Raw genomic sequence first — 23,006 nt, forward strand, 5'->3', positions numbered from 1 at the left:
AAGTACGTATCATGCAACTCTTTGTCCGAGAAGCGATATGGCTTATAAGTCGCAGCTTTCCCATAGACGGCGCCAACTTATGATGCCAAAAAATCACCAGTGAGCCACACAACCTTTGCACGCTCGAAATAATACCTGCACAACAAAAAGAGAAGACCTAACAGAGAGCACCGGTGTAATGCCAGCCAAATACCCTCCGAATGTCAAGTTAGAACTTCTCATAACTCTAGAGTGCCAGAGCTGGGACGAATTATGCATACCTTGGTTTGTGAGGGTTTTGGGGTTTTTATAGTGGTAGAGGGTTGACATCTATTCCTTGATTTAGAAGTCCTTTCCTTGTAGGAGTCCCTATGAACGTATTTTACGGAATCCTTTCCTTGTAGGAGTCCTCTTGATTAGCATTGAACGTGGGATGCAAGATATTTCCTTATATGGGCATGCGTAGGGGCCAAGTAAGGCCATGCCAGCATCGTCAGACTCATGCGTAATCTTTAGCTCTCTTACGTCAGCTTCCTATTTTGTCAGCCATGATACTGCCGCCAGCTTCGAGGTAGAGCTGTAGACCTCCTGTTGTCGTTTCCTAGCAAGCGAAGCTGATGGGGTTATTTAAGACCATCGCTTTTCGCCTTATCATGGGTAAGTGCCAATATTGCAAAATTATCCTTATCAATTGTAAAGATCAAAAACAAAAGAAAAAGGATGCAGCAGCTCAAGTTAACAAAAGATGAAGAAGTAATCTGAAGCAAGCTACATGTCGTATGCTTAACATTGTATTATGATGTATGTCATTTAGAGTAGTATATATCAGTTTTAGCTTTCACACATATTGTAACTGCTAGTAATTGACTGAGCACGTGTGTCCTGATAAGTTGGATAGTTTGTTAGATTAGCTGGTTGATCAATTAGTGCATAAAGTCCAATTCTCTAAATAGATTCAATGTAACAATTGAATGAAAGAATTCTTCAATCTTTCTTTTCTCTCAAGCTCTCTTTCTCTCTTTCCGGTTTTCCATTCCTAACTTTCTATTTTCTTATATGCGCAACCTTAGCTTTTTAGAAACTAAAATACCACATTAGATATTAACAAGGTAAATTAAAAAAAGAAAAAGAGTACTGCTACATGAACAAACTATTCTACAAACATTTTACAAACTGCTGATGGCATGCTCCACCTCAACTTTTTAAAAACTAAAATACCACATCAGATATTAACAAAGAAAATTAATAGAAGAAAAAAGAAACCAAGATTTGTTTGGCTTCTAAACCCTCTCTTTGCACCTCCCTCTCTGCCTCAAACGTACAATGCCTCCCTCTCTTCCTAAACCCATTCGCAGTCAAACAGGCCAACATTATGCTATTCAAAAAGTATTCATTCTATAGAAACAAGGAAATTATATATATTATATGATTACAAATCAATTTGGTAGGTAAGCATATAATTTCGTCACTCAAAGAGATTTAGTAGTGAAATTATTGCAAGTGGTATTAGTGGTTATTCATTCATATTCAACGAATAAGTTTGTTGTTTTCCGTAATGTGACAATTTTATTTTTAAAGTGTTGCAATCCCATTTGAAAGAATTTTATGGGACAATTTTATTTTTAAATTTTTGTGCTTTGGAGGCGTTAGTCGGAGTGTGAGGCCTAGGTTTAGGAAGAGAGGGAGGCACAGAGAGAGGGTTTAGAAGCAAAACAAATTTGGGTTTCTTTTTTCTTTTATTAATTTTCTTTGTTAATATCTGATTTGGTATTTTGGTTTTAAAAAGGCTGAGGTGGCATTTCTGATGTGGCATTTCTGCGCCTCCCTCTCTTCCTAAAACCAGGCCTCACACTCTGACTAATGTAGTCGAAACCCAAATCAGCTTCTGCAACGATTCCCTCTCTCTGCGCCTCCCTCTCTGCCTCAAACGTACAACTTTTCCCTCCATCCTTACCTCGTCGGTGCCAACAATATCCTAAACTCAAAACGTTTTGGCAAAAAACACAAACGTTCCGGCGCTGCATCTCCTCTGCCTCTTCGGTCTTACATTCAAGCTAAAGAAATCTACATCTCCACAAATCAATTTGGTTGGTAAGCATATAATTCTGACATTCAAAGAGATTCAGTAGTGAAATCATTGCAAGTGGTATTAGTGATTATTCATTCACATTCAACGAATAAGTTTTTTGTTTTTCGTAATGTGATTCAAGCTCTAGATTAATAAGAAATTGTTGTTTTTTCCTGATTCAACCAAAGAAGTAATGAAAGCATTGAAAGGGGATTCAAATGTAATTTCCTTCAATTTTACGTTTTATCTGAATAAAGGCAAAATGTGTGATACAGATTATGCCTTACAGGATGATATATGTTATTTTTGGTGGTCAATCAAGTTCAAATGACAGGACAGAATTAAAAAACTGGAACCCACCAAAATATGCAAGTACAAATAGACAGTAGATAAATATAATTATTTGTGTGATCATCATTATAGTGAAATTTTGGCCTGATATAAAGCAAATCCACTATAAGTTTGGTATCAGAATATGTATCTACGCAAGTAATGTTAATGTCTATGCTAAAAATTCAAAAACTAACATGCATGGGCCTGAAAAAAGTCTAGAGCTAATCTATATCCTAATAAGTGGAAAAGGAATAAAAGACATTAATTTTGTGCATGAGCCTTGACTTAAAACCAGAGAATGGCCTGTAACATAGACCATTTCAAGAATGATCGAAGCTCTATGGTATTTCTGGATACAGGGGAAGAAGCCAAACCGTATTGTGTTTCATCATAAAGAAGTATAGTCAGAGGGATTTTAACATAACATTGATAAAAGCCTAAATGGAAGGATATCCTCACATCGCTGCTGGTGCCGCCATGAGCATGGATTCTTCAAGTCATCTGCCTCCCTCCCAGTAACGAAATTTGAATTTTTTTTTTTTTTTTTTACTGTATTTAATTGATTCCTATGCAAATTTGATGTAGAGTATTGCAATATTTATGGCCTTGAGGCAATCCATTGGATTATATAAACATGTGGATGGAATGGGGAGAATTTCTGTGTTTAGGCAGTCTAAAGAATTTTTATGAAAACATGTCTTTTTTTTTTTTGTGTTTAGGCAGTCCAATGGATTATATAAACAAGTCTTTGTTAATATAGTGCTCAGGCTATTTTGTTTGGAATCTTTGGATTACATTTGAGCCTTGGAACCGAGTTAATTTCTCCTTGCTCTTTGAAGCAGTGGTTGGCTCAATGGATGGAGGATCTGAATTTTTATAGGTTGATGTTTAGGGGTGAAAAAAGAGTCTGCTTAAGAAGTGATAATGCTTTGTTTTGCAGCTATGCACAAGTCTATATTGCACAACAAGCAGATCAGAGTAATTGCAGAAAAGTACCAAGGCAAGTTTGTCAAGTTGTGGAGGGTTGTGAATGTTGCTGACAATTGAGGGACACTGGCAGAGATGGTGTCGATGGGTTGGTTTTGGCTATAAAACCATATCATGCGATGGCAGGTTGTTGTAGTTCTTCCATATGCAACCAAATGGCATGCAGCTATTTGCTTGACTGTGCAAAAGGCATTAACTAAGGCTATAAAGCTTGATTTTTGCAGACTTATTTCAACAAAATCTAGAGCGAAGGACCTCTTTTAATGTTCCTTGGCAAATTGTTGTGCAGATTGAAGACCACAAGTGCATGGAAGTTGGAGAACGCTAGTGGTTATGTATGTTGTGCATAAGAGAGTCATGCTGGTGGTTATGTTTGTTGTGCATATGAGAGTCACTGCCGATGGGGTGCATAAGAGAGTCACAGTAGTGAATTTTTGCCATGTTACATAACATGAGCTTTTGGTGCTTCCACATTAAGCACCTAATTTATGTATTTTATTTTTCAGTCTTTACTAAACAAAAACAGCTAAAATAAAATTCTAAGATTCAAATTTGTATATTAAATATATTCCTCCATATTTTTTAGCTACAAAATTGATATGCTAAAGGATTTTCAATCCAAGTTTCATACTTGGGGATCAATCATATTTTAAGACCAATGGGCATGAATTTTAAATAAACTAAAATAGTTATAAATATAAGCAACCCCACTGCAATCCAAATGAAAATTCAATATAGTGATTAGTGAGCCTATTCTAACCACTTAGCTAACCAATATATAAACTTATTCTCCTTTTCAGTTCACATACATACAAAACCAAACAACTCAAACAGTAAGATTCACTTCAATTCAATTCTTTGACTTTCCTTCTCTTTCCCTCAACTTTCTTAGCAACCAAACCGATAATAATCAAGCTAATAATATTATATTCACATTTCCATCCTTTTCATTCTACATACATCACAAAACCAAAAGACTCAAATAAATAAAGAGCAAATATATCCATAATTGTAAAGCTCAAATAATTTTGAATAATAATAAATAAATAAATAAAAGCTCTTGTTGTAAGTCACCATCTGTGCTTAAAAACATATAAGCTTTTCCCCACGCAAATAATACCATAATATCCATTACAAATGAAGAAACATGTTGTGTTCAACACAAAAAGGAAAAAAAAAAAAAAAAAAGGTTAGTCATTTTGATCAAGTCGAAATTAATTTTTACTGAACTTGCTAGCCTCTTGATCCTTAAACCGATGCCCATAATGTTGAGCCTACATAAAGAGCAAAAGAAAATGTATTAAATTATTTAGAAATCAACGTGCTTATAATTGACATAGTTAAATATACAATGTATTAACAATACTTGTAGCAGATCCAAATGATTAAAGTTGATTATATGATGTTGTTGTGTTCCATAAACACTATGCTGGTCAGTATTTGGCACTTGACATCCACTTCCCCAAAATTGATTCAGATGACCCTACAAATACAAATTTCATTAAAAAAAGGTTAAACTAAAAATTGTTAACAAGTATAACATTGAATAAAAGTTAAGGAATTACTGATGGTGTATATTGCTTCCTAGAGGGCCAAAATATGTTGGGTTAATACTAGTTACTGCTCTTTGATTAGGAAGACCCTGTAATCAAATTACATATATTAACAAAAAAACACAAATGAATAGTATAGAATGAATTATAAATGATAAACTATAGCTGCATTTGGTTTCCAGGAAAGAAAGGAGTGCCAAAATATGGCGTCATATATCCACCACTTGAAACTTGACTCAGATGATGCCATGCAATTGAAAATAAATCTTATAAATTATATATTAATCACAAGAGAAAGTAGATAAGAGCATTCATGAAAAAAAACACATACATAGAAACTTTACCTGGAATTGGTTTAAACCAGAATTTGTTGACTGTAGCCTAACAAAACCATCTCCTATGATGCTACCATTATTTACCTGAACATTAGATTAATAAAATGCAATTGTATAAATTATTTACAAAGTAGGTTAAAATCTCAAACAATTAGTCTCATAGTTTTTCCTTATTCTTAGTACCTAAACATTCCTTCTCTCTTGTGTTCCCATTTCATGATCTTCTTGTGGAGTACTTAAAGTAGGCAAACCAATTTCACCTGCATCAACTTCAATTTCTTGTGCCACTTGAGAATTCTTTCATTAGAAAGAAAATAGATGAATTAGACAAGTTACTCAGATAAAAAAAAAAAAAACAAAATATATATATATATATATATATATATATAATACAACAAAGAAACTAATAAAATAGATTATTAGCTAAAATTAAATAAGCAAGTACCTGTTTTCCTTTTCCTTTCTTTTTTTTTTTTTTTTTTTGATAGTTTTGTTCCCTTCATGTCTCTTTCTTGTTTTCAATTTCCTAATCACTTGGTTTGTTTTAGATTCCTTTCGTTTTGACATTGGTCGCCCTTCACTTTGAGCCACTAAAGGACTAAGCACCTTCATACATTCCTTTGATGTCCCATTTAATAACTTCATTAATTTACCCAAAGAAGATGTTACACATTTATTACGATCATTGATGACGAAATGTAATGGATGGAGCAATGGTCACATAATGAGCTGTAAACTTCAGACAAAGATTCTGTAACACACTAGCCGTTGGGCATAAATAATGTGATTCATTGCCCATTAATGAGACACACAACTAAAAGAAAAAAAGGTAACAGAAGTTAAAGGTACACACAAATACTCTACGAAATCACCCTCTACTCATTTTCTTTCAAGAATCTTTCTCCCTTACTGACTTAAGCATCAAAGGTGGTTTGGCTGATGCCACACCAGCGTATTACTCTTCCACCAGTTCATTCTTGTAGGTCTTACTACAATAGAGACAACCCCAATCATAGCTTTGTCCATTCGCTATGACGAAGAGCTCAGCAGTTGATTTTTTGCATCATCAGTTTGGTGCCGTTTGTGGGAATCGCCAATCATTCAAGCCATCTTTCCCAGTGACAAAAGAGTCTTCGAAGTATGAGATGGAAGCAGAGATTGCACCTCAACCAGATGCTGTGCAACAACACCAAATCTAAGCCCTAATGGCCAATGTGGAAGAGCTGACTCGTCAGAATGAAGAACTGCGAAAGACAATGGAATCCTAAAACGCAGAGTGTGTCGGAAAATAGGCGAAAACCAAAATGAAGAAGAATTAAACTCTCAAGCCAACAGGCTAGACAAAACTTTAGGAGAAGATTCCATCAGGGTGGAGAATGAGCTCCGCAACATGAGGAAGGAGATGGATGAATTAAAAAGTGCTATGAAGGACAAAGGCGGAGAGAATCTGGATGGGATGATTTGAAGGACGAACTCACCATTCACCAATGAAGTGTTGAACTTTCCTCTCCCACCAAAACTCTGTCTCCCATAGTTGGAGTTGTATGACGGTTCCAAGGATCCCTTAGATCACATCGAATCATTCAAGACGCTAATGCTGTTGCAGATGACCTCAGACAAGGTAATGTGTAGGGCATTCCCAACAACATTAAAGGGAGCGACCAGAGTATGGTTTAGCAAGATACCCCCAGGAACTATTGCAAACTTCAAACAACTCAGCAAGGGTTTTGTTCATCATTTCATTGAGGGGCAAAGACATAAAAAACCAATTGGCCATCTTCTCAACATTCAGCAAGTAGAAGAAGAATCACTAAGACAGTACATCACTTGATTCAATAAGGAGCTGCTGTAGGTAGATGAAGCTAAAGACCAAGTTATCTTAACAACCTTCCAATCTAGGTTGCTACTAGGAGATTTCTTCTTCTCATTCACTAAAAGTCCACCAAAAATAGGTTTGGAGTTGCTCTGTAAAGCTCAAAAGTACATGAATGCAGAAGATGCGATGCTCGCAAAGGAAATGAAAGGAAAAAGGAAGAGAGACAAAGGAACAAGCAGCAATCGCAACAAGAAGAAGGAGATACGAAGTGTTGGGCAGACCATAGGGAAAAAGAAGGAACTTCTAGACAAGAAGCCAAAGTTCACCAACTTCACACCTTTGATAATGCCAATTGAGCAGGTCCTTTTGTAGATAAGGGACGATCCCTCCCTGCAATGGCTGAAGCCAATCAACACTCTAGTAGAGAGAAGAGACAAGAGCAAGTACTGTAGGTTCCACCAAGATCACGAGCATCGTACTGATGAGTGTAGGCATTTGAAAAACCAGGTGGAAATTTTAACCCGACAAGGGAAGTTACAAAACTATGTTAGGAAGACGGAGCCCTACAGATACCAACGGAAGGACGATTAGGACAGAACTCAAGGAGCAGGAGATGGCAAACCTCTTGCAGGAGAGATAAAGATGATCTCAAGAGGACTAACCTGATATTGTCTTCTCAGAAAAAGACAATCGCAGCATCAGGCAACCTCATGAAAATCAATTGGTAATCATGCTTAGAGTAGAAGAATTCAACATCCACCGTGTGCTCATCAACAATGGAAGCTCAGTTGATATCATCTACTTGCTCGCATTTCAGCAGATGAAACTGGATAAGAAAAAGATCAGGCCTTTCACTTTGCCTCTGGCAAGCTTCACAGGGGATAGAATCGTCCCAAGGGGCATCGTCACTCTAACCGTAATTGTAGGAACTTATCCAGCATAAATCACCAAAGAAATTGATTTCCTCATAGTTGATTGCTCTTCAACATACAACATCATCTTGGGAAGACCTGCACTTAACAGACTAAGAGTAGCAATGTTAACATATTACTTGAAGGTGAAGTTTCCAATAGCCCATGGGGTAGGAGAAATCAGAAGAGACCAAGTTTTGGCAAGAGAGTGCTACCAAGCTGCCTTAGCATCTAGGGAGAACCGCATATGGGTAATCAATGAACCAGAGCCCATCCCCAGACCATCAGAAATACCACAAGAAGTTGAGATCGACCTAGGAGATTCGACAAAGGTATTGAAGATTGGAACAACAATCCCAACTTCAGAGAAAGAGAAGATGATTTCCTTCTTAAGGGCAAACCAAGATGTTTTCGCTTGGAAACGCGAGGATATGCTTGGGATTGATAGGAAGATCATACAACATCGTCTCAACGTCAATTCGGAATGCAAACTTGTACAGTAGAAGCAGAGAATATTTGCTCCAAAGCGTAACAAAGCTATAACTGAAGAAGTAGAAAAGCTACTAAAAGCTGATTTCATCAGGGAAATATTTTATCCAGATTGGCTAGGAAACATGGTAATGGTAAATAAGAGCAATGGAAAATGGAGAATGTGTGTTGACTTTATAGACCGGAACAACCCAAGGATTGATCAGCTGGTAGACTCAACTGCTGGACATAAGCTCTTGAGTTTCATGGACACATTTTCTGGATACAACCAGATTCTTATGGACGAAGACGATCAAGAGAAGACCTCATTCATTACCATCCAAGGGTTGTACTGCCACAAAGTTATACCCTTTGGACTGAAGAATGCAAGAGCCACCTACCAAAGATTGGTGAACCGTATGTTCTCTCACCAGATTGGAAGGAATGTGGAGGTGTATGTAGACGATGTGCTGGTGAAAAGCAAGGACGAAGCCAACCATTTGGACAATTTAAAAGAAACCTTCAGCACATTGCGTAAGTACAATATGAAATTAAACCCTGGAAAATGTGTTTTTACTCTTACCTCAGGAAAGTTCTTGGGATTCATGGTGTCCCAACGAGGTATTGAGGCAAATCTAGACAAAGTAAAGGTAATAATCGAGGTCAAGTCACCGAAAACCGTGAAGGAGGTGTAGAGCTTGACAAAAAAGGTTGCAGACCTAAAGAAATTCGTCTCTAAGGCAACAAACAAGTGTATGCCATTCTTCAAGGTATTGAAAAAAGCCTTTCAGTGGATTGATGAATGTGAGGAAGCCTTTGCCAAGTTAAAAGAGTACTTGATGAAGCCACCTTTGATAAGCCCTTCGGTGATGGGAGAGAAGCTCTACTTTTACTTAGCAATATCCTACACCTCAGTAAGTTTGGCATTGATCAGAGAAGAAGGGAACTTATAGAAGCTAGTTTATTATACTAGCCAGGCATTCCAAGGAGCAGAGGCAAGTTACCCAAGGATGGAAAAGATAGCTTTCACATTATTGGTCACCTTTAGAAAACTTCGTCCTTATTTCCAAGGACACCCCATCATCGTCATGACAGATCAACCTATAAGAAAGATGATGAACAAGATAGATGCAGCAGGATGACTCATTCAATAGGTGATTGAATTGAGCCAATTTGATATCGAATACCGACCCTGAGAAGCAATCATAGCCCAAGTGCTAGCAGACTTCATTGTAGAATTCACTTACCCCTATAAGGAAGAAGAACCTCCTATGGATCTGCCACGAAGAAAGTGGGGGGAGTAGGAGTAGTGCTCATCTCCGTAAAAAAAAAACATTGAAGTATGTAGTTAGATTGCAATTCTCAGCAACGAATAACGAGGCAGAGTACGAAGCATTGCTAACAGGGCTAAGTCTATCAAAAGCTTTAGGAGCAAAGAATCTTATCGTCCAAGCTGATTCTTAGCTAATAATTGGACAAGTGAAGGGAGATTATGAAGCCAAAGAAGAAGAATGCAAAAGTAGTTGAAGATCATCCAACGACTCTCACAGCACTTTAACGGCCTAGACTTTGTGCAAATCCCAAGAACCAAAAACGCAGAAGCTAACTTCCTAGAAAGATTAGCCTTGTAAGATGACTATAATGTAACCTCCGAACTATGTATAGAGATAAGGGGACAACAAAGCACAGAAGGTAGGCAAGTTCTAAAGATAAAAGAACAAGACGAGTGGATGACTCTCGTCATCTGTTACTTGAAAGAAGGATGGTTCCCTGAAGATAAGACGAAAGCAAGGAAGATGCAGATCAGAGCAGCACGCTTCGTCATTATTGATGACGTGCTGTACAGACGAGGATACTCACTCCCATATCTAAGATGCGCCAGCTTAGAAGAAGCAGACTATGTGCTTCGCAAGATACACGAGGGAATCTATGGAAATCACGCTGGGGCAAGATCCTTAGCAGGAAAGGCGCTCAGAGCAGGATATTACTGGCCAACCCTACAAAAAGACGCATACGACATTGTCAGAGCATGCGACAAGTGTCAACGCTTCGTAAATGTCCAGACAAGACTAAGAGAGATGATGACACCCATATCCTCACCATGGCCCTTCACCCAATAGGGAATTGATATTTTGGGTCCATTCCCTCTAGGAAAAAAGCAAGTTAGATTTCTGATCATTTCAATCGATTACTTCACAAAATGGGTAGAAGCAGAACCAATGACGACAATAATGGAGGCTAAAGTCACAGTCTTTGTGTTCAAAAACATCATCTGCATGTTTCGAAAATTTTTCCAAGACTTAGGAGTCAAGAATCACTACTCTTCTCCAAGACACCCTCAGGCAAACGGCTAGATAGAAGTGACAAACAGAAGCTTGCTCAAAATTATCAAAACTAGGCTTGAGGGGGCAAAGGGGGCATGGCCTGAAGAACTACAAAATGTCCTTTGGGCATATAGGATGAACACAAGAGTTCCAATAGGAGAAACACCATTCAGACTGACATTTGGCACTAAGGCTATCATACCAGTAGAATTAGGACTGGCAAGTTTCCGAGTCAAAACTTATAAAGAACAGAAGAACCAACAAGAGCTTAACAACAATCTAAGAAGGTTCAACACAGGAGACCTCGTCCGTAGAAAGGTATCACAAGCAACAAAGGACCCATCCCAAGGAAAACTGGGACCAACCTAGGAAGGCCTCTATGAAGTAATCTGTCATTCCAGAGAAGGCTCCTACTAACTGAAGTCTTTAGACGGCCAGGAATTGCCTCAACCATGGAACATAGAACACTTGAAGAAATACTACCAGTAAGGAATGCTTTACATTTCAAGTTGCCTAATCTTTTCATATTAGTATGTACGACTGTTATTACTTTCATCATTCATAGATCAATAATACATGAAAGCATGATCCATGCATATTAATCAATGATTATTCATGAGTTATTTGTCGACGAAAATATGTGCAACACTTAGGAGCCATCCTTGGGAGACATCTCAAGGACCTCCGTCATTAAAATTCTAAATCAAAAGTTATTCACACACAGCCACCAAAGTCGACTAAATCAGAGTTGTTTAAATACAAACAATATGATCGTCACTCGAGCACGAATAGACAAAACATAAAAAATGGTTAACCTAAAGACGCTCCAATACCACAGCTCTAAGTCACGAGTATAGCGCAAAATCGTCATTCAAACATGACTTAGTAAAAAGTTGTTCAAACACAGCTAAAAATTACTAAGTTGTTCAAACACAACTAAGATCGTCATTCAAACATGACTCAATAAAAAGCTGTTCAAATAAAGCTAAAAAATACTAAGTTGTTCAAATGCAACTAAGATCGTCATTCAAACATGGCTCAATAAAATTTGTTCAAATATAGCTAAAAAATACTAAGTTGTTCAAACGCAACTAAGATTTTCATTCAAACATGACTCAATAAAAAGCTGTTCAAGCACAGCTAAAAAATACCAAGTTTTTCAAACATAACTAAGGTCGTCATTCTAACATGACTCAACAGAAAGTTGTTCAAACACAGCTAAAAGATACTAAGTTGTTCAAACATAACTAAGGTCGTAATTCTAACATGACTCAACAAAAAGCTGTTCAAACACAGCTAAAAGATATTAAGTTGTTCAAACACAACTAATGTCGTTATCCAAACATGACTTAATAGTAAGCTGTTCAAACACAGCTAAAATACTAACTTGTTCAAACACAATCAGAATTGTCATTCAAACATGATTGTTCCAACACAACTAGAGATCAAGAGCTTTTCAAACACAAGCTAAGTATGAACACATCGTCATAAAAGGTTTTCTAAACACAACCAAGCATAAAAAGAGTTATTTACTGCAACTAAAAACATGAGGTCCCTATTCCTACCCATCACTGTCAAAGAGATTGTTTAATTGCCCAAAACAACGAGTCAAAAGAAATTGTTCAATTGCCCAAAACAACGGGCCCAAAGAGAAGTATTTTTCTTGCCTTGCAAAAAAGGGACAAAAGAAAACATAAAAATTATTGCTTATTAGGGACAAGGTCTACAGAGGTTGTAATTGCGGCCTCTTCCATTACCTCAGCAACGTTTGTGGTTTCCTCCATCACATTCTCTACTATAGCCTCGGAGGGATGATCAGTCAGGAGCTCCTTCTTAACATCACCCATAACTAGACCAGAAAGGTCCAAGTCAAGGTGATGCTTTGCCATCCACTTCCTAAGAAGGTCAAAGCCCTCCACATAGTACCCACATAGCTCATCAGAGTACTCATTAGAGTCCTTGAACTCCTTCACAACCGTGGCCTCAACCTTCTGCAACTTCAACTCCAGATCACCAATGTTGGAAAAATACATGTTTGTATCACATACAAAACATACGTAACAGAAAATTAACGGATCTACTTCATTCGCAATTGATAACGTGTATTATGTAAGTTTCAGAATTTAAGAACAAGAAAGCGTACCTTGGTGCGGTGAAATTCAAAAACAAAATATTAGAAGTACTTGGAAACACTTTTAATCTTCACTCCAATTCCACTTGATGCCTAAGAAGTATGGTCTCTCAATCAATTTTCAAGGAGAGAAAAAAAGAGTGTCTTACACTCACATACAAACCATTTCATTCCTTATATGATCTTAATGAAAACTCTATATTATATAATTGTTTATGTTTCTCTCCTTATATATAACTGATTATTTAATTGGGCTAGCCTTTTGGGCCATTCCAAATGGGCTTTAGTATGTGGCTTGAAGTAGGACCAAAAGGGAACTGATAGGCCAAGAATGTATTGACCCCTTGTGATCAATTAACCAATTAATTAGCCAAGTGAATTAATTAAGTTAATTAACATGCAATACATGTGGTAGCACAAACAAATCACCAACTAAGTTAATATGCAATGGAACATAAAGTTGACACAGTGATTTGTTTACGAATGGGGAAAACCTCCAAGGCAAAAACCCCACCGGGTGATTTTAAGGTCACCACTCTCGAGAATCCACCATTATCACAACAAACAGTTACAAGTAAAGGAATCCCAGTACTTTATACCAACCTACAGTTAAACCCTTACCCTAATACCCAATTGGACTTGATTTGTAGTGACAATCTCGCCTTTTAATGCATGGCTCCTAGTACGTGACTAACCAATCGATGTGTGGATCCTAGTATGTGGCTTACACACCAACTTGAGAAAGATGTTAGTCGTAAAGTTCTTCAGTTCATCCACACAATAAAGATCACGAAGCTTCTTGGTTACAAAACCTTACGGCGTACAAATGTAATAGCTTCTTGAAGAGAAATATGAACTAGGGCAAAAAGTCTCCGGTCATAATATGCTTGTGTAAAACCTTTGCATTAAGTTGTACTCAATTGCATTAGCTATGATGACCCTTAAAATAATCCCTATATATGTTTAGGGTTGTGAGAAAAGAAAGCCCAAACATGTATGCACGGATTGGATGAAAATCAGAATTGAAAATTTGATTTTCATAAATCTCGATAGATAGGGTATCTATCGAGCAGCTGTTGAGCATCGTGAAAAAGCTGCCTTTTAAACCTCAATAGGTGCTAGATGTCGAGGTAGCTGTCGAGCTTTAAAATCTAGCACTTCTTCACTTGTTTCTTGGACAGACTTGCATGGCTTTAACATTTGGACTTGAAACCTTGTTCCTTGAAGTATTAAACACATCCTAGATCTATCTAATTAAGAGTAAAGTACATTTTGTCAAAGGATTAACCAATTCTACATTGACATATGTTCCTAACATGAATCATATATGTCCTAATAGGAACAAATAAGACTCTAGTTCCAATGCGCCTTGGGCTTTTCTGTCAACTCTTAACAAGTCTAAAGTTATCATTAATTATATTCAATACCACTATATGAGTATATTTGCACTCAAGGCCTTATTAATAAATTATATCCCAAGACTTTATTATACATGCAACCACTTCATTAAAATATTCGTAGTAATACAAAGTCATGAATGTTGACTGCCGCTTTGAAGATTACTACATCTTAATTCTTGAGTACCCAGTTTAATCATTTAAGTTATTCATCATATATTTATGAAATCCAATTTCATAAATATATACTTTAGTAGCTCCTTACTAAAGTGGTTAGGCCCAACATTTTGAATAACCAAACCCATTAAACTTATCTCAAGGGAATATTTTATATCTCCGTTAAGAGATTATGAATTCCATCTTGAGAATATATGTTCCATCAACATTAAATGCGGCTGCCCAACATACTGAGGTTTTGATCATGACTTTAGATCTCACTCCTGATATCACTTCAACTTACATCTCATGATCAAGTTCATTATTCTCTCAAGATTTAGAGTTGATGTAAATAGAAGTCATGAGATTTATCATTCATTTGACAATTGTTAGGAGAATAATAAATCTCACAGCGGTCCAGTTCAATATGTCTTAACTCTTAAAATATATCAACATATCAACTAGAAGTCTTCACTTCCATGATCAAGACAAATTATCGTAGTTAATATGTTATAGTCTTCGTAGATAAAATGCCCAATTTCATCACCGACTACGAATTAGAATTCTGAGTTTACAAAGAACTTGTGATTTATATCTTCTGTGACTAAATCACATACTATGCATCTCATAGACTAAGATAATGTCCCATTAGTTCATTTATAAATAGTCTCATATAATTAAATAATTTAATTATTTATGACATGCCAATAAATTGGATTTTAGGGCATAAACCCCAACAACGAATCTACTTGTCCTTTAGCTTGCAGAAGTCCTTCTCCACCTGTAGGCTCTTCTTCAAGACTGCCACACGCTCCTTGTCATTTTCAACTTCAACTGTGAGAATGGCAACCTTGTTCTTGAATGTCTCATTCTCAGTAGATAGAGACTTGATCACAGGTTCAAACGTGGCCACCTTGTTCTCCAAGTCCAAGAGTTTTCCAAAGACGAACAAAGACTCCCCCAAAACCTATGAAAAAATTTCCTTAGTAGAAGTAAAGCGAAGGAAAAGAAGAAGTAAAGACAACCTATGGTGCATACTTGCACAAGCTTTTGAATGTGAGACGACATCACCTCACTGGACGACTTTGCCATTAGAGGACTGAGGTTATCCATAGAAATCACCTCATGAGCCCTCAAAGTTACCACGTCAGCATCATTCCAAAAGGTAGGAAGAAAAGATTTACCACCAACCTTCTTTTTCTTCCTAACCTCCTCTCCAGCAAAGGCAATCATCTCCAGTGATGAAGTGGGAGAGGCAGGGCACTTGGCAAGCGAATGGGCAGGGGGAGGAGTTACGACGGGATCTTTCTTACAAATGTCACCTGTCTTTTTCTTGGACAAAAGACCACTGACGATGCCACCCTTGGCCTTCTTCTCTTGGGCCTCAGTTAATTTCTACTTGCTAAATCTAGTCGTCATTCCTGAAAGGACGAGGAAAAAATATTTAAAAAAAAAAAAAAAAAAAAAAAAAAAAAAAGAGGAGAAGAAAGAGAAAGAAAAAAGCAAAAGGAAAGAAGCACCTACTCTTTTTCACAACTTCCGAATTCTTCTGAACCTTAGTGGACGATTTCGGACCCAAAAAGTGAAGAAATAAAGACTAAGGAGAAATGAGCTCGTCAAAATCCTTGACGGATTCCAGATATTCCTTTACTCTTTAAGTGCGATGCATGTACCTCATCTCATAAGAGAAAGGAAAAACAATAGAAAGATGAGAAAGATGCACCAGACACGGGAACTCCCCAGCTACAAATAAACTTGGGGGCTTTGTCTAGGTCCTCACCAGGGATGAACTCCCAACCACTTCCAGAAACAAAAAAGAAATTTGGCTTCCAGTTTTGGAGAGACGACAAGTAATCGGGTATTAATCTAGAAGCCCTATCCCATGGCTTAAATTCATAATAGCTGGGATCCTTTAACTTTCTCAGACGATAGAAATGAAGGAATTCATCCCTCCTAATGACATCACCATCATTGGCAGACATCCACACCACTATGCAAGAGACGATGATCTGCCAAAAGTTAGGCACTAATTGTGCAAGAGCAAGGTGCAAAGAAAAAAAAAGTTCCCTAACAAAGGGATGAACAGGGAAACAAAGACCACTAGTAAAATTGGCCTCATAAAAACAAACTTCATCAGCATAGGAGTGGCAGGCTCTCTCCTCATCAATCGGAATCCTAATCTTTACCAAATCAGGGAACTGAAACCTATCCTTGATCCCCTGCTTGTCCTTTCCCGTAAGGGAACATGAGATGTTCCAGGCTTTATAGGGGGTGGAAGGAGAAGTAGCCTCTAAAATCACGCGATCATCAGACGAAGATAACCCCCTTTCCAGGTCACTAGATCTAACCTCAGACATCTTTAACAACCTAGCTACCTCAGCAAAGTGGGAAACCAGAAGGAACAATGAAGAAAGGAAAAAATTATATGGATAGTACTCCCCTACAAAGAGACTGACCCACTCGAGACACTCTCCCTTTACAGACTAGAGTAAACAACCTAAGTGAGCAAAAAGAAAAGCTATTGAAGGACAATCAACCCTAACAGCAAAGTAATCTGCCATGGAAGAATAGGAAAAGAAGTAGGAATAACTTACCAAGGAATGCAAGACAGAGAAAGGAAGCTTAAAAGAGAGACAAAACCTAGAACGAAAACTGAATAAGGAAAAAATACAGAAGAAAGGAAACAGGAAGGAAAAACGCAAAACAAGTGACCAAAACACACGCAGGAAAACCGAGACATGTCCGCACGTCGAACGCATCCTAGCCGTACACGTGGCATTCAACTGCTTTAACATCAAATCGTCATAAATGCGCAGTACACGGAATATGAAGTGTCAGACGAATTTGTTCTTATCTCGTCTAACAAATGACAATTCGAATAAAGGGGCAGTTGATGAGTCAGAAATTTATGGTCGTCACTACGCGAAGATCGTCATTTACTCTAAGAAGACGTTACGCATTTATTATGATCATTGATGACAAAACGTAACAGATGGAGCAACCGTCATAGAATGAGTTGTGAACCTCAAACAAAGATTCTGTAATGCACTAGCCGTTGGGCATAAATATAGTGATTCACTGCCCATTAATGAGGCACACAACTATAAAAAAATAAGGTAATAGAAGTTAAATGGTACACACAAATACTATACGAAATCACTCTCTACTCATTTTCTCTCTAGAATCCTTCTCCCTTACTGACTTAAGCATCAAATGCGGTTTGGCTGACGCCACACCGGCGTATTACTCTTCCACCCAGTTCATTCTTATAGGTCTTACTACAATAGAGACGACCCTATTCACAGCTTCGTCCATCCGCTATAATGAGGAGCTCATCTATTGATTTTTTGCATCATCAGATATTGTCACTGCACCTGGTGTGTGATGAGATGTTTGACCACATTCACTACTTCACACATTCAGACTCAACTTCTCCTTCAACTTATCTAAAATTGTCATCACAGTCATACAACTTTCTTCAGTTTTTGATGCCATTGATGCAACTTAATAAAAAGAAGTGTGCAATTTATCATAACGTTGTGCTTCAGGATTTCCACTCAATTCATCATAAATACATTTAATAAATGTATATCTTCATTTTGAGTCCTTGCTCTTCAAGGCCTCATCATATTGATCAACAAGTTGCTTCAATATAGTCTTCGGCCCCATATAACCATCAAAAAGTCATTCACACTTTCACTACGTTGTGTAGTAGACATACCCGCCCAAAATGTATTTTTCACATATGTTGGTATCCAATGATGTCACTCATAATACAACCATTGCAACCATTCGTTAGCTTGAAGATTATGCACCTCAAGTAATCTTTGCCAACTGTCTTCAAATTCATCACGACTCAAGGAGTCATATACATAGTGGTCTATATCCCTCTTAATTGCCTCATATTGAGAATATCCTTTAAATTTCTTAGGAATTTCCTTCATCATATGCCATAAACAAAACCTATGTTTAGTTTTAGGGAATACTATTTTAATTGCCCTTTTCATAGCTTTGTCTTGATAAGTTATAATTGCTTTTGGAGCTCAGCCTGACATACACTTCATCCATGATTCAAACAACCAAACAAAAGTATCAACATTCTTGTTTGATATTAGACCACACCCAAGAAGTATTGATTGGCCATGATGATTCACTTCTTATTTATGTCTCACCATTATCTCCTTGTCAGTCCCCTCAAACCATTCTCTCTCCATTGTTTTAAATATGAGGGAGACTCATGTTAGGATCCACACACACACACACACAAAAAAAAAAAAAAAAAAAAAAAAAAAAAAAAAAAAAAAAAAAAAAAGAAAAAAAAAAAGAAAAAAAAAAAAGAAGAAGAAGACACATGCGTGTTAGAGTTCAAAAAATAAAAATAAATAAGAAGAAGAGAGAGACTCACGTTAGGGCTCCTCTCTTCTTACCTCAAATCCCTAACAACTACCATAGTTGCTTAACACTCTTGACTTCTCTAAATTACCGTAACACTCTTGATTTCTCTAAATTACCATTTGTCTTATGGCATTCAATCTCACGTATAATCTTCTTATAACCCATATTACAATTAATTGTTATTTTCTTCATTTTTCTTTTTGGTTATGGTGATGGGTAACACGCACACACACATAGACATATATATATAAATATATATATATATATATATATAATTTTGAAAATTTTTTCTTCCTTCAACATAGTTTTCACTGACTCTTTTTAACTTATTAATTTAGTTAATTTGTTTCATTGATGGGTTTTTTTTCTTTTCTATGAAATTTTAACAGGTATTTATTTATTTAGATAACAGTTTTGGGATTCGGTTAGAAGAAAGCTTTTTGGCTTTGAAAATCATGAAGCTCCTATTCTATCTACAAAATAATGGAGGAAATCTAGATACACCATTTTTTGGCAAAATTGTTATTACAACTCAAATAAAATTGTTATTACAACTCAAATAATATGTGACAAGTTGTGATTAATAGAACATAAAATGGAATACAAAAAAGTGGTATTGAGAATTCGTATTTCAATTCCATGTGGTTGATTGTGAGTAGTGGAGACAAATTTTTACATTCATTTGATTTATGTCCGTTGTGATTGACATATTAGCATGTAGAGATTTCACGGGTAAGGGTCAAAATGAGGTAAAGTTGGGTGAAATGTGTTTGTCATGCGCAATGAAGACCACTAGAATTGTCGTCAAGAAAGTAAGGGCCTATTTGGTTAGGGTGTTTGAACAATAGTTTCAATGTTTAAACACTGAAAACTATGGACCTAAAAAAGAACAACGCATTTGGTAAATGTGTTTTTTATTAGAGTGTTTGAATTACGTTAGTCATTTTAGGGTATTTAAATACTGAATTTAGAAAACTCCTATTACCAATTTTCAGTTTTCAAACAACGTTACTCTGTGGTACTTTTGTAAATATGTTGAAAACCATAGGACCCACTTGATGTAACAAAATATAAACCGACTTCTCTCTCTCCACAAAAAAAAAAAAAAAAAAATTCTCTCTCTCTCTCTCTCTCTCTCTCTCTCTCTCTCTCCAAATAAAAAAAATTACTCTCTCCTCAACCTCCTATTATTTATTTATTTTTTATGTTTTATTTAAAAGAGCAACCCGACTCTTTTACGATCTCTCCCACTCTTCCTCATTCTACCAAAGCATTTCAACTCTTTTCCCTCTCTCATTTTCGCAGCTATCCTTCACCTCTCTCTCTCTCTCTCAACAATCTACCCTTCCCCCACTTTCATTTTCGCAACTAGCCTTCACCTCCTATCTTTCTCTCCCTTCTTCATGCAGAGTCTTTACCTCTCACCTTTATCCCTTGCCATTCTTCTTAAACCATTCTCTTTCCATTGTTTTCAATATTAGGGAGACTCACATTAGGATTCACACAAAAAAAAGACACACATTAAGATTCAAAAAATAAAAATATATAAGAAGAAGAAGAGAGAGAGACTCACGTTAGGGCTCCTCTCTTCCTACCTCAAAACCCTAGCAACTATCACAGTCGCTTAACACTATTGATTTTTCTAAATTATTGTGATTTCTCTAAATTACCGTAACACTCTTGATTTCACTAAATTACCGTTTGTCTTACTACATTCAATCTCACATATAATCTACGTATGATCCATATTACAATTAATTGTTTGATTTTTTTTTTTTTTTTGGTTATGGTGATGGGTAACACACACACACACACACACACATATATATATATTGAATTTTGAAATTTGAAATTTTTTTTCTTCCTTCAATATAGTTTTCACTTACTCTTTTTAACGAATAATTGAGAGAATTAATTAATTTAGTAAATTTTGTTTCATTGATGGGTTTTTCCTTTTCTTTGAAATTTTAAGAGGTATTTATTTATTTATTTAGATATCTGGTTTGGGATTTGGTTAGAAGAACACTTTTTTGCTTTGAAGGTCATGAAGCACTCGTTCTTGTATCTACAAAATAATGGAGGAAATCTAGGTACACTATTTTTTGGCACAATTTTTATTACATATCAAATAATATGTGACAAATTATGATTAATAGAACATAAAGTGGAATAAAAAAAAGTGGTACAGAGAACTTGTATTTCAATTCCAAGTGGTTGATTGTGAGTGATAGAGAAAAGTTTTTTGATTCATTTGAAATTTATATCTGCTGTGATTGATACGTTAGCATGTAGAGATTTCGTACATAAGGGTTAAAATGGGGTAAAGTTGGGTGAAATGTGTTTGTCATACAAAATGAAGACCACTAGAATTGTCATCAAGAAAGTAAATGTTGCTTAAGTCAATTAATAGCACCACAACCATATATGATATAAGAAAGCAATAGAAATTTATAATCAATCTTTTGGTCTCTTTAGCAGTAAAACCACGACATCTTCCTCGTTAATTAGTAGGTAATATTACTAGAGCTCAAATTACCACTCAAAGATCTAATTTTTTTAAATGTACTTTCAGGTTATGAAATGATGGATGCATAATGGCTTGCTGTCCATGCTTCCTACATGGAGTTAATGTAAAATTACTACTAGGCAATTATTAATAAACTATTATAGGAAAGTTTTTATATCACTTTTATGAAAAATTAAAAAGGTTGTCAAAACATTAATTACTTTTTTTTTTCCATAAAAACTTTTCTAAATTTTTTTTTTTTTTTGAAGAGGAAAACTGCCTCATAATTCATTAAATGAAAGTGGAATCCACGTACAATGCCTGAACTGTAGGTGGAGGGGAATCCTCCATCCAAATAATCTCATGAGATACATTTTTTGCATGCCTAGCTAATGCATGGGCAGTTATATTTGCACTTCTTCTTATAAATTGCACTTGTGACCAACGAAGACCCTTTAACAAACAAGACACGTCCTAAAGAATGTGGCCCACCCGAGATGATAAGCTCTTTTCCAACTTCAGTGCATCCATGACCGGCTAGTTATCACCTTCAACCACCAACTCCGAGAATCCACACTCCATAGCAAACGCTACAGCGTGATGACAAGCGAGAATCTCAGCTTCCTCACTATAGGTCACCGACAGCCCTTTGGCTGATAAAGAAGCCATCACTTCCCCTTTTTCGTTGCGAATAATGGCCCCTATTCCGGTGGTATCATCCTCCTTGAAAATTGCAGCGTCGAAATTCAGCTTAAACTGAGACGAAGGTGGAGGTCTTCAGTTACACGGGTGCTGTGTAGTTGAGTTTATGGATAATCTGGTTTAAGCTTGCCTATACTCCTCTAGGAAATCTACAGCTCTTTTGTTCAACACTCCCGGTGCCTGTACTTGCTTCTCTCGAATCAATGAATTACGTTGATGCCATATAATCCAAGCTTGGACAAGAAACAGCTCTAGCTCTTCCGTTGACAATCTAGTGATTAAGTCTTACATTAACTGAAGCATGTCTACCTGACCACCACAACACTTTTGCAAGCGTACAGAACAACCTGCCCATATGTCCTGTGCAGCTCCACAATTCCACAATGCATGAACTGCAATTTCTAGCTCGGCCTTGCAAGCTTCACATTTGTTATCCTCAATTATCTGCTTCCATGTCAAATTTACCCGAGTTGGCAGAATGTTGCAACAAGCTCGCCAACCAAAAACTTTAATTTTGTTTGGCACCTTTAGCTTCCATAGTACTTTCCACACTCTACCTCCCACAGCCCCCATGAAACATTCGGTCCAATCCAGCTCCTTTATCAATCTTCGTGCCACTTGGTACCCCGTCCTCACTGAATACTCACCAGACTTTTCAACCAGCCAAAATAGTGTGTCCAGAGTATATCTACAGCTAAAAGGCACACGCAAAATGGCTTCAACTTCTTCTCGGTTAAAACTTCTCAATATGAATTCTCTATCCCACCACCAAGAAATCGGGTCAATCAGCTCAGCCACCATCGTCCCTTCCTCAATGTTCTGTATTGGGTATAATATTTATTTGTGGGAGAGTTTGGCAGCCAAGCATCCTTAAGAATCCGGATAGTCTCTCCATTGCCAACCCTCCAACATGTCCCCTTCTACAGAATCGGTTTGGCTGCCATG

General features: G+C 36.8%; 1 long non-coding RNA gene across 1 annotated transcript; it reads left to right on the plus strand.

Annotated features, from left to right (window-relative positions):
- The first annotated feature begins 1,818 nt into the window (after window positions 1–1,818).
- Window positions 1,819–3,783, plus strand: LOC115962573. Its single transcript, XR_004085471.1, has 3 exons — window positions 1,819–2,070; window positions 2,740–2,895; window positions 3,321–3,783. It is a non-coding gene; the product is annotated as an uncharacterized LOC115962573 (long non-coding RNA).
- The last annotated feature ends 19,223 nt before the right edge of the window (window positions 3,784–23,006 follow it).

This window comes from Quercus lobata, chromosome 10 (genome assembly GCF_001633185.2).
Source record: "Quercus lobata isolate SW786 chromosome 10, ValleyOak3.0 Primary Assembly, whole genome shotgun sequence".
NCBI classification, from domain to species: domain Eukaryota; kingdom Viridiplantae; phylum Streptophyta; class Magnoliopsida; order Fagales; family Fagaceae; genus Quercus; species Quercus lobata.